Raw genomic sequence first — 12,502 nt, 5'->3', positions numbered from 1 at the left:
AATTTTTCCGAACATTTTTGAGCTTTTGTGGGGGAGTTACCTGAAGGAGTTGACCGACATGGCTTATCTTCGAACATAAACTAAGTTTGCTCAAAATATTACGAAGACCAAATTGTGGACCGAATCGGTAGATCCGTTCGAGAGTTATCTTGCGCTCCAACCACTACACACGGTGACATAGGGCTTTTTTTTACCTTTCAGGCTATTTTCTAGGAACGTATGGACTTGCCCCGATGAAGATTGTACGGTCGTATGTGGGCGGTGAATACAAGTTGTTACAACAAAAATCAAAGCGATTCGAGAGCAGGTCCTAAACTGAACTTATCCCAAATTTTATGTGGGAGGTACCCGAAGGAGTGGACCGATAGAGTCCATATTGGAACCTCATCCAAGTCTGGTAGAAATTTCACGATGTGCAAAGTATGGACCAAATCGGTTATTTCCTTTAAGAGTTATCGTGCGCACAAAATTTCCGAACATTTCCGAACTTTTTTGGGGGAGGTACCTGAAGGAGTAGACCGATATGGCCCATCTTCGTACTTAAACTAAGGTTGGACAAAATATTGCTAAAGCCCAATTTTGGACCGAATCGGTTGATCTGTTCGAGAGTTATCGTGCGCTCCAGCCAGCCAGACAGGCGGACGGACATAGCTAAATCAATTCCAAATTGTCTGAAACACATTTCGTCCAAACATACTTGGGGTCTAATTTCGATGAGACACATTTTGCTCGTATGAAAGTTTATATACCCTCGTTAGCATGGATGCTGAGGGTATAATGACAGGACAAAAATTTTTACAAATAAGTTCCAGTTTTGTGCAAAGTGATTTCTTTCAAGTTACTGTAAACAACACAGCACATGATCGTTTATAAAACTTTCCTTAGTACGTTATAACGGGTGGTTTTATCTAGGGCTGAGGTAAGCTCAGCCGCTGCCAGGGTTGACCTAAGGACCCACAAACCTTAAGTAAAAACACGAGTGTTTACAATTTCAATATTTATTATAAAACTCTTGGTGTTGGATATACGAACAATATTTGTGAGGAATATGGATGAGATGTGTGTGTTGATAACCAGTGCCAATTGCGTTGTTGTAATAGGCTCGATGGTAGCCGGGTTATTGTTGTCGACTCGATGGCAATCGTGTATGTTTGCGTCGGCTCTGATGTATTCGGATGCTGTCGGCTATTCGGGTGACTATCAACTCGGCAGTCGTCGGGTGTATGGCTCGGCTCTGTGGTGTTCGGATCGTTGTCGGCTCGTTGACAATCGTCGTGTGTGTGTTCGGCTCTGTAATATTCGGATTACTGTCGGCTCGTTGACAATCGTCGTGTGTGTGACTCGGCTTGGTAGTGCTCGGATTGTCGTCGGCTTTTTAGCAATCTTCGGGTATGTGGCTCGGCTCTGTGGCATTCGGGTTGCTGTCGGTTCGTTGGGTATGTGGCTCGGCTCAGCGGTATTCGGGTTGCTGTCGGCTCATTGGCAATCCTCTGGTATGTGGCTCGGCTCTGTGGCATTCGGGTTGCTGTCGGTTCGTTGGCAATCGTCGGGTATGTGGCTCGGCTCTGTCGTATTCGGGTTGCTGTCGGGTATGTGACTCGGCTCGGGTTGCTGTGGGGAAGAGATCAGTTAATGGGAGCTGGCTATGAGCTTGAGCTGACTGTGAGCTGAGAGCTTGCTATGAGCTTGAGCTGACTGAGTGCTGTGAGCTTGCTAGGAGCTGGGAGCGTGCTAAGCGCTGTGAGCTTGCTAGGAGCTGGGAGCGTGCTAAGCGCTGAGAGCTTGCTATGAGCTGGGAGCTTGCTAAGAGCTGTGAGCTTGCTAGGAGCTGGGAGCGTGCTAAGCGCTGAGAGCTTGCTATGAGCTGGGAGCTTGCTAAGAGCTGTGAGCTTGCTAGGAGCTGGGAGCGTGCTAAGCGCTAAGAGCTTGCTATGAGCTGGGAGCTTGCTAAGAGCTGAGAGTTTGCTATGAGCTGGATCGAATCGTGGCTAACTAGTATGGTAGACTGCGGACGAGCCACACGTCTATTCGTACTTTGTTCGGCTGGTGATCGACGACCTCGGTGAATAAACCCAGAATACATATTCGGGTAGTTACACGTAGTGAATGAGAATTATTATAAATGGTGGTTATCGTTAATTACACCCAAGTTAAATTTGTCCACTATACTGACTGTGTGGTGGTGGTTGATGGTAATGAATGCATGTATAAATACATATATGAAACGGTCACGTTACAACGTTTAGGCTAAAAACTGTCAAACATTCCAAAAAAGTTTCAAATAGCGTCTTTCTAGTTCCCCTCTTAGACAAATGTTTCGTATAGGCCCAACTAAGTAAGTAATTATTAGAATAAAACAATAATGCTGATTGTTAGAATTCAAATACATGATTTTATTTCCAAACATCGACCTGTTTATTCAATGTTATAGATTGGTAATACAATATAACTCCAATTATTTCTGTAGCTCAATAAATGTGCCCACATTTTATATTTTCCAAACAGAAACGGTTATTTGTGGTTGAAGTTTTAATTTGTTATTTGCGAATGTCAAAGTTTTTAATTAGTTCTCTTTAACTGCACATTTACCTTTTTAGCGATATATTTCAATTAACCGATTAACAATAACGAATTAACCGCATACTTTGTTAAAAATATAGATAAAAAATAAGATTTTTCATTGCAGACAAAAAAAACCTATTTAAATAGAAATTTGAAAACTACAGTAACATTAATGTTATCTGTTTATTTACATGGAACTTTTAAAATAAAGGATGTGTTCCAGAGGAATCACGTTATTGATAATGAATATTAATATTAGAAAATACGCACGTTTTGTGAATTAGTAGAATTTTTTAAACGAAAATACGAAGAAAGTTGTTTAGTTTTTACATTAATATCTAATATCTGTGTTTGTGTATTCTTTTCTTCTATCACTCCAATGTTATTTATTATTTTTGTTACCAAGCTAGCCTTTTGTTCTTATTTCGAATGTTTACAACACAAAATTCCATTTGGTGTGGTCAAAAGGAACAAGAAACGAGGCTGTAATGAAAATGACGATTATGATTTAATTCCATATTGTGTAAAATTTGTGAAACGGAAATTTTTTCCACTCAGTGAAATAGCTTCGTTGTTGCTGTAAAGCAGAGTGAGAGAGAATTTTTCGCAATAGCACTATATTATTTAATATACATTTAATTTAAATTTTAAATTTTTTGAGAGGAATAATTAATGTACGTATGATCTGGAATTTGACGGAGAACTAATCGAATATTTGCCCTTCTGTGCGAAATCTTGAGGAACAAATGACGCCGCTAATGTTCCTAAAAGTTCTGAGGGGTCTTTATCTCATTCAGGCTTGGCGATATACATTCATACGTTAATTTACATCTTCAGCGATGGATTCTGTGGCATCTTCGCCATGGTTACTACTGATACGTAAAATTTGAAAAGATAGTCGTTCTATCAATCGTATGCTGTAGCTGCCTCTTGTAATTTCGATATGTACCGTATTTTATTCGCTACGTTGATTAAGGAACGAACCTTTCTGCAACAAGGTAATCTCACTCGATATATACCCCTCAATATAGACGTATGCATGTATATATCATATGCCAGGGACGTACGCAGGATTTCATTTCGGGGGGGGGCCCAACTTGACCAAAAATCATGAAAATTAAAAATGTTGTGTATCGTTACGTAAAGCTATTTTAAAGGGGTTTTAATTGATTTTATGTATATTCAATATTGCCACAAAGTATATACATTCAAAAGAAAGAGATCACAATATTTTAGATACAAGATTGAAATTTGGAACTGATTAACATATATCAGTTCTTGGATAACACATATCAGACCACTTTCGGCATAGTCTCCTTACAAAATTTTTTAACCAAATTCTCCAACAGAACTGAATCAATAACTAAAAAATCTTTCAAATTAATATTACCCATATAGATTTACGTTTTGGTGTATCCCAGAATTTTCAACCACATTACCTCTTATTTGGCATTTTGAGTTCTAAATCCCGCAGCGAATAGCTTTCGAAACATTTTCTATATTCGAGGCTATTAGCATAGTTTTTAAAATTATCGTCAGTAATATGGATTTTGGAAATCATTTTGTTGGGAGAACTTCCATGCAAAAAGTTGTGAAAATAGATCCACGTTTGAACGCAGGGATTGCATTCGCGAATATGTCGAATAGATATATACATTGTTTGGAGGATATAAACAGTTCGATCCGAACATAACGCCGTTTCTTCTTTATCACACACTAACTTCAGTGCCATTAAAAAAGTTTTGTATTATTGTAAGAAAATAATATTTTATATGCACTTAATAAACACCAAAACTTTGCTATTTTACAAGAAGTGATAGAGTCCGTGAAAGCCAACTAATAATTCAGAAAATTACATTAAAAAAGGAAAAAAATCTCAGGATCCGGGCGATGCAATCTACGACTCATAGACTCCGAATCCAACTCGCAGTACTGTTTGAGACTGCGCTAACACATGGTCGAAAAATATCTCTAAAAAAAGCTCGGCAACATTTTAGGTAAATCCTGAAAAAATAGTTTAAGACGAAAAAATCCATCTGATACATCAATGGTTGTTGTTGCCGCTTATTTCTATCTTAATTGTACGACTAGATGTTTATGGACTCGATGACCTTACAAACTTTCCAACGGCCAATCACTTCTGTCGGCACAGCGGATACAAACTTATGAAAATTCATAACTTTTGTTTTCTGGAAAACAAGTAAAAAGTAGCAGTCGGGTTTCCTACAAAGATATACCCTCAGCCTGTGTGAGTTGGGACTATTATATATAGACAGATGGAATACGGGCTACATAGCTAATTTTTTCTATAAATTGTATAGCCAAGAAGTTTCAGAATTTGATATGTATGTAATTTTAGGATGTTTCGGTCAAATCGGATAATTGAAATTTTGTGTTGAAGAAATCTGAAGGAGTGAATCGATATAATCCATATTCGAACCTACTCTAGGTCTCGAAAAAATCGGATTGGACTTTGCTCAAGATTTTAGGGAAACATTTTGAAGTCTCGTGTCCAAAGGAAGTTGGGACAACATATTGCGAGATCCAAAATTTGGACCAAATCTGTTGACCTATCCGAGAGTTATAATGGGCACGAGCCAGACAGACGAACGAACTGGGATAAATCGATTCCAAATTGTTTGACGCGTGTTTCGTCAAAACATATGATTAGTCTAAAAACATTATTTCAATAAGGTACATTTTTATCGTTAGCCTAATGACTGAGGGTTCAATATCGCGGTGCTCTTGAAACAACGTTAAATGAATGAAGCTTACAACTGGGAAGTTTTTGTGGATTCTGAAACAGCAATGTTCATAAATTAGAAAAATCCAAAAACAAGAAAAAATCGCTTGAGGGAATTCTAAATAAGTTCACATTTTTAGGTTTATTTTAGGGTTTCGCGATTTTGCTTAGAAACCACAAGTCCTATCGAAATAGGGCTAAAGAAAATGCTGTAACTTTGAAAATTTGTTTGATTTGTTCCTAGGTTTTACCTTTTTTGAGATATTGAAGTTCAGGTCACATTTTTAGGTTTTTTTGTTAAGTTTTCACGATTTGCTTAAAAACAGTAAACAGTACAGATATAAAAGAAGTCTCCCATGTCCCTACTGGGATGTTTGTGGAACAATTATATAAATAGTTCATTGTGGTTACATATTGTGCACACCAGCCAGCTAGACAGTAAGAGAGACAAATGAACGGACAGGTCTACATCGACTCCAAATTGTCTGAAACGAATTTCGTACAAATATACTTGGAGTCTAAAACCATTATTTCGATGAGGCCGAGAGTATAAAATAGTTGGCGAAGCCACCAAATGCTGCCATATTTGTATGAAAAATCCAATTGGACAACTGAACTGAAAAATTCTCTGTCATGATAGATACAATTTGTAGCATGGGAGGAAATTGTGGTTCTCTACACAAAACCCATTATATATTAGGCAGTAGGCCCGTTATTTAGAAGACACATTATTGCAATTTGCAACAGGGGAAATGACAATAGTTATTTTTCAATATGTAAGCTACTTTGCCGGTATATGCCCTCCAGGAATTAAAATATGGACCAAAAATAAAATTTGTATATTTTTCATCCAAAAGCAATGGTCTATGTCACCCGCTAAATAATATCAGATCATCATGCTAAATTATAGGCATTTTCTTCAACATAAACTCTTACCTCCAGCAAAATTTCTCGACTATTGAGCTGTAATTGTGACCGCTAGCGTGTTTATGATAACACTACAAACAACCAACTGGATATATTAGACTGTAACTCTGTTATCTGATCACGTACATCAACACAATTGACATCAATAGAAAGGTCAAGCACTCCTCTTCCAAGTAGAGCTTACTTGCCCGGAATGTCTCTTCCAGGAAAAAATATATAAGCTGTATATTAAAAATTTTCACACTTTTCACACAAAAGTTTTGGTCCATTTAACCCCCTAAATATTATCTGATCGCCATCTCAAATTGCAAGCTTCTTCTTTGTCATATACTCTTACCTTATTTAAAATTCGAGGCGATCGGACTATTATTGCGACCTACAGAGCAGCTACAAAATCGGATAAAAATTATGCTTTTGGTCCATTTTACCCGCTAAATATTTCACGATCATCACCAATTAAAATAGCGATCTATTCTGATGTGAAACCGACCTCCATACCAAATTTCGTGACGATCGGTCCAAAATTGCGGCCTGGAGTTTGATTACAATTTATAATGGACAGACGGACACACGGACGGACGGACGGACACACATCTCAAAATCGCTTTATCTCGCCGAGATATGAAGATTGGTATACCACATTGGGGTCTCCGACGAATATTTTGCGGTGTTACATGAATTTTTACCAAAACAAACTTATAATACCCTTTCCACATTGTGGTGTAGGGTATAAAAATTTGAATATTTCTTAGACAACTTGATGACAAAGTACATTTTCAGTACAGAACCTTCAGAACAATATCAGTTTTCATTTGAAATTTTAAAAACAAAAATTATTTTAGAGATAAAATCGTAATAATTTGTTAAAGTAGTTCAAAAAATTGTAGTCGACCAAACCATTTCTGCGTACGTCCCTGTCATATGCATTAGACCGGAGCGATTTGAAAACCCTTATAGGTGTTGGGTCGAAAATCTCAATGGCTTAGCTGTTATATTCCAAAATATCCGAAAACGTGGATAAAAAACTTCAAGTCAAAACCGGGAGGCTCGATTTTCACGGTAGACATATGCTCTAGTAGAGTCTTTTGATCAGTACAATCCCGGGAACCAGAAACGCGACCCGCCCATTAAGGTTTCTCCCTCCATACAAATCGCCCCGGCATAATATGCATCTTCGAATTCCTGCTTAATCGGGTTCTAGTCGGTGGTGTTTAGCAACGCAAATATGTTCGATCGTGTATTATTTCAGTTATCAGGTTCTGGTTCGTCTCTATCCAGAATTCAGCAATTTGAATTGGTTGCGTCCATAAAGAATCAGGAGACGGGGGAGTGGGGTTAACTCGACAGCTAAACATATGTAGCGTCTCGTGTTGTTCCAATCCACATTACCGGGCATGTGTTGAGTATAGTGGCATCAATTCGGGCCCGATACGATTTGAGGCAGCTGCCTCGTACGGATCGTAACTGGTCTAAAACCACTTGTGTTTGCCTTGGCAGCTGGCGTTCTTCTGCTGCTATGGATCTCTTTACTTCCTGGCGACTGCATTAGTGTGAATGTTATCCAAGCCTGCCTGATAGGCTCGCTATAAAAGATTACGATGTCTTCCTATAGAAGCCTTCTAGAAGACCATAAGGTCTTTTCTGTAAATTCGATAAGCATCGTTCTCGTTTATACCTTTGGAACTCTCTCTAGATCATGAAGACCCATTAAATCGTACTGTATCGACAACATCCTATTGTGTTGATGTAATGGTAAAACCTTCGCCTTCTCATGAAGATGGTCATGAAGAGGCACCCTGTTGCAGTTCTCTAGGCAGCATTCTGGCCGGTTTGGATATTCTACCACTGCGCAGCGCTAACATTTGCATACCACGCTGTCGCCGCATGATTAATTTGTACGCCGGCCAACCACTTGAGGATCTTGTCTCTTATCGCAAATAGCTGTGACTTACGCTGAGGAGTAAAACATGCTGTCGAACGTTACACCCAATATTTTGGGGTAGTAATGGTCGGAATCAGTACATAGACATTTAACCTATCACATATGTAATTGAAGATAAGACCCGACGCCAATGCTGTCTTGGGGGTGTGGAATTTCAGAATTTCGGTCGCACGGTCTTGTCTGGTTCAATCCTCTAATGATATGTGTGAATATGGCGTGCAATACTGTCGTGGTACTATGCTTTTTTCGGTATCCATGTTGATGTTTGGCAACTCATCGAGGGGAGGAGTAGTGCCTCTAGAATCTTTGCTACTGGCAACAAGAGGGCAATCGGCGATTCACCTCTGCTGACATCCTTGTCAAGTTTCAGTAGCAGGACCACTCTGCCATATTTCCAGGCTTCAGGTACAATATGGGTGGCTAGAGTTAGGTTGAGGACCCTTGTTAAATACTCAACTCAACGCATCCGGGAATTCGACCAGAAGGTGTGTAGCGAGAGGCTGTTCCCCTGCTTATGTCCCGGAAAGTTACCATGGTTCAGAAATGTACGGCGTTCAGAGGATATAAATTCTGGTTTTCTATTTAGGGAGACCATTATAGGAAAGTTGTCTGAGGCAAGGGAAAATGACAGGTTGCCAGGATACGTCATTTATCAGACAACAATGGTGATATCTGGCGAGCTGTGTCAATCTCCTCTTAGGATCGTCTACATTCACCGTGCAAAACGTGGAGCTATCAATTTGCTGGGCCAGCGCTGTACCCCTCTGATCATTACCTAGGACGGAATTCCAAAGCTCACGATGAAAATTGAAGTTCCCCAATAGTCCGGACAAAATAGAAATAGCAAAAATTCCCACAAAGCTGAATTTTGGTGAATACCTAGGGTTGGTCATTATTAGCAACGTCCTAAAAGTCCCTATCGATCCCATGTGTGCAAAAAAAGTTATTCGGGGTCAAAGGTCAAATTTTTGGACTTTTATTGGTTTTTATACCCTACACCACTATGTGGGGAGGGTATTATAAGTTGGTTTTGGCCAAAAAGTTTGTAACGCATCGAAATAATGGTCGTAGACCCATACTTATATATACCAAAATTAATGTCTCGACGAGCTGAGTCGATCTGGCTATGTGTGTCCGTCCGTCCGTCCGTCTGTCCGTCTGTCCATCTAAACCTTGTAATCACGCTACAGGTCGCAATTTTGATCGGATCGTCACGAAATTTTGGATGTTGCTGGGGGTCCCGGAGGGGAAGAAGCCTATTGATTTTGGTGATGGTCGGATAATATTTAGGGGTCGGAATGGGCAACAAACTTATGTGGATAAAAAGACAACGTTTTTTTCCAAAGCGAATATCTCAGCTTCTATACGGGGTATACCAAAAGCAAAACCTGACAATAAAAGTAGAAAATATCACCTTTCTAATGATGTAAAGTAGGTTCTCGTAGGTGATCAAACAACGAAGATATCACAATAGTCGCAAATAAAACCCAAATTTTCATTTTTGCAATTTTAATTATAATGACAAATATCACAGCTTTGGTTTGGGACTTTCCAAAAGCAAAACCTGGCTGTGAAAGTAGAAGATCCCATCTTTACAATGATGTAAACTAGGTCGGCGTAGGTGACCAAATAACGGAGATATCGCAATAGTAGGTAATACATCCCATTTTTCCACTTTTTTGGAAATCACGCTACAGGTCTCAATTTTGATCGGATCGTCACGAAATTTTGATGGTTAATGGGGGTCACACAGGTGAAGAAGCCTATTGATTTTGGTGATGGTCGGATAATATTTAGGGTCGTAATGGGCAAAAAACATATTTGGAGAAAAAGACAACGTTTTTCCCAAAGCGAATATCTCAGCTTCAATATGGGGTATACCAAAAGCAGAACCTGACCATGAAAGTAGAAAATATCGCCTTTCTAATGATGTAAAGTAGGTTCTCTTAGGTGATCAAAAAACGAATATATCGCAATAGCCGCTAATAGAACCCAACTTTTTATTTTTGCGATTTTAATAATAATGTCGAATATCACAGCTTCGGCTGGGGATCTTCCAAAAACAAAGTCTGACTGTGAAAATAGAAAATCCCATATTTACAGTGATGCAAAGTAGGTTGGCGTAGGTGGCCACATAACGGAGATATCACAATAGTCGGCAATACATACCATTTTTCCATTTTTTTGTAATCACGCTACAGGTCGCAATTTTAATCGGATCGTCACGAAATTTTGGGGGCTTATGGGGATCCTACAGAGAAAGAAGCCTATTGATTTTGGTGATGGTCGGATAATATTCAGAGGTCGGAATGGGCAAAAATCTTATTTGGTGAAGAAGTCAACGTTTTATTTCAAAGCGAATATCTCTGCTTCTAAAAGGGGTATATCAAAAGCAAAACCTACTGATGAAAGTAGAAAATATCAACTTTTCAACGATGTTACTTAGGTGGTCAAACAACGAAGATATCGCATAAGCCGCTAATAGAACAAAACTTTTCATTTTTGCGATTTTAATAATAATGACCAATATCACAGCTTTGGTTCCGGACCTTCCAAAAGCAAAGTCTGACAATGAAAGTAAAAAATCCCATCATTACAATGATGTAAAGCAGGTTGGCGTAGGTATCCAAATAACGGTGATATCGCAATAGTCGGTAACACATCCCATTTTTCCACTTTTTTGAAAATCACGCTACAGGTCGCAATTTTAATTGGATCGTCGCGAAATTTTGGGTGTTATTGGGGGTCCCACAGAGGAAAAAACTTTTAGATTTTTGATAATGGTGGGATATTATTCAGGGGTCGGAATGTGACAAACAAAAATATTTGGAAAAAAAAGCCAACGTTTTATTTCTCCCTTCTGTAGGAGGTATATCGAAAGCAAAACCTGGCAAGGAAAGTAGAAAATATCACCTTTACAACGATGTGAAGTAGGTTGTCATAGGTGGTCAAACAACAGAGATATCGCAATAGTCGATAATGCATCCCTTTTTCCATTTTTGTGCAATCACACTACGAAATTTTGATCGGATCCTCACGAAATTTTGGGGGTTGATGGGGGTCTAACACAGAAAGAAGCCTATTGATGGTTGGCATACATCCCACTTTTCCATTTTTTATTTGGGTTGTACTGTCGATGCACTTAAATGCGTTTCAAAAAAATTGACCTGTGTTAATGTAGACATTCAGAGCAAAGGCGCTAAGCTATCCCAATTTTAATATTTTGAATTTTATTAGTCAAAAGCTTATGAACAGGGGTAGTGGTGTAGGGTATCACATAGTCGGCCCCGACCCGACTATAGCCTTGGCTCACTTGTTTTGGTCATAATTAAGAAACTATAGGTTCTGTCATCTCTATGCAAAGAAGAGATTTGTAGACTACATTTTCTATGAAAATGTTCTTTGAACCGTTGACCTAGATTCTACGGTTCTTGAGATATGAGTCACGCAATATAGAAAATTTAAGTAATTTTACGGCACCTGTGCGTTAGTTGACCTGTCGCGATTATTTTAAACTTATTTCGAAAATTGTAGAACCTACTAAAAAGTGTTTAAAGAAAAAGCTTTATATTACAATATTTCCTATAAGTTTGCTCCTTACGATGTCCGCATAAGAGTCACCGTTCCTAAGATACAAGCCAATAAATACATAATATGCACACATTACCACGGCATCTAAGAGGAAATTGACTGACACAGTTGTTTTTCATTTGCTTGGAAAACTCTTTGTTCGATTAAAAAGTGACTAAAGAAAAAGTTGTAGAACAGAAAATTCTCTACAAATATGGTCTTTACAGATTCTACATAAAATCTATTATTCTTAAGATACGAGTCAATCAAATCATGATATGCACACATTTCCACTTATTTTTCTTGTACATTTAAAAATTCTCAAGAAAATGGCCCTCTTAAATCGAACTAATATCGGTCATATGTATAACGCAGGACACAGCTACTGATGGGCGGTATGAACACATTAAGCAGCTCTATCTTGGCAGTACTAAACTTAACTACTATCCGCATATATTCCATGTATTGGCCACTAGAGTCAAGCTCAAGCAAGATAGGTCTGTATTAGGAAGTAAAGTCCTACTATCGCAATGTTGCAAGCACACGTGGCGGTGAGCTTTGTTTCCTGGATCTCGGCGATCATGATGTTTTTTCGACTCATAAACTCCTTACTGGGCCTTACTGGGAAGACCGTTGCAATTGAATTGCAGGAATGATGCATTTCCGGGACGCTGAACAACAATTTGTGGTGGCGTCTCGTATTCCGACGACGAAGTTGGGGACATGTTCTGGCGCAGCAAGAATCCTGGTTGCGATAA

The sequence above is a fragment of the Musca autumnalis genome, unplaced genomic scaffold, assembly GCF_047663935.1.
Source record: "Musca autumnalis isolate F117 unplaced genomic scaffold, ASM4766393v1 scaffold_3, whole genome shotgun sequence".
NCBI classification, from domain to species: Eukaryota; Metazoa; Arthropoda; class Insecta; order Diptera; family Muscidae; genus Musca; species Musca autumnalis.
Note: the sequence above shows the minus strand (reverse complement) of the source record.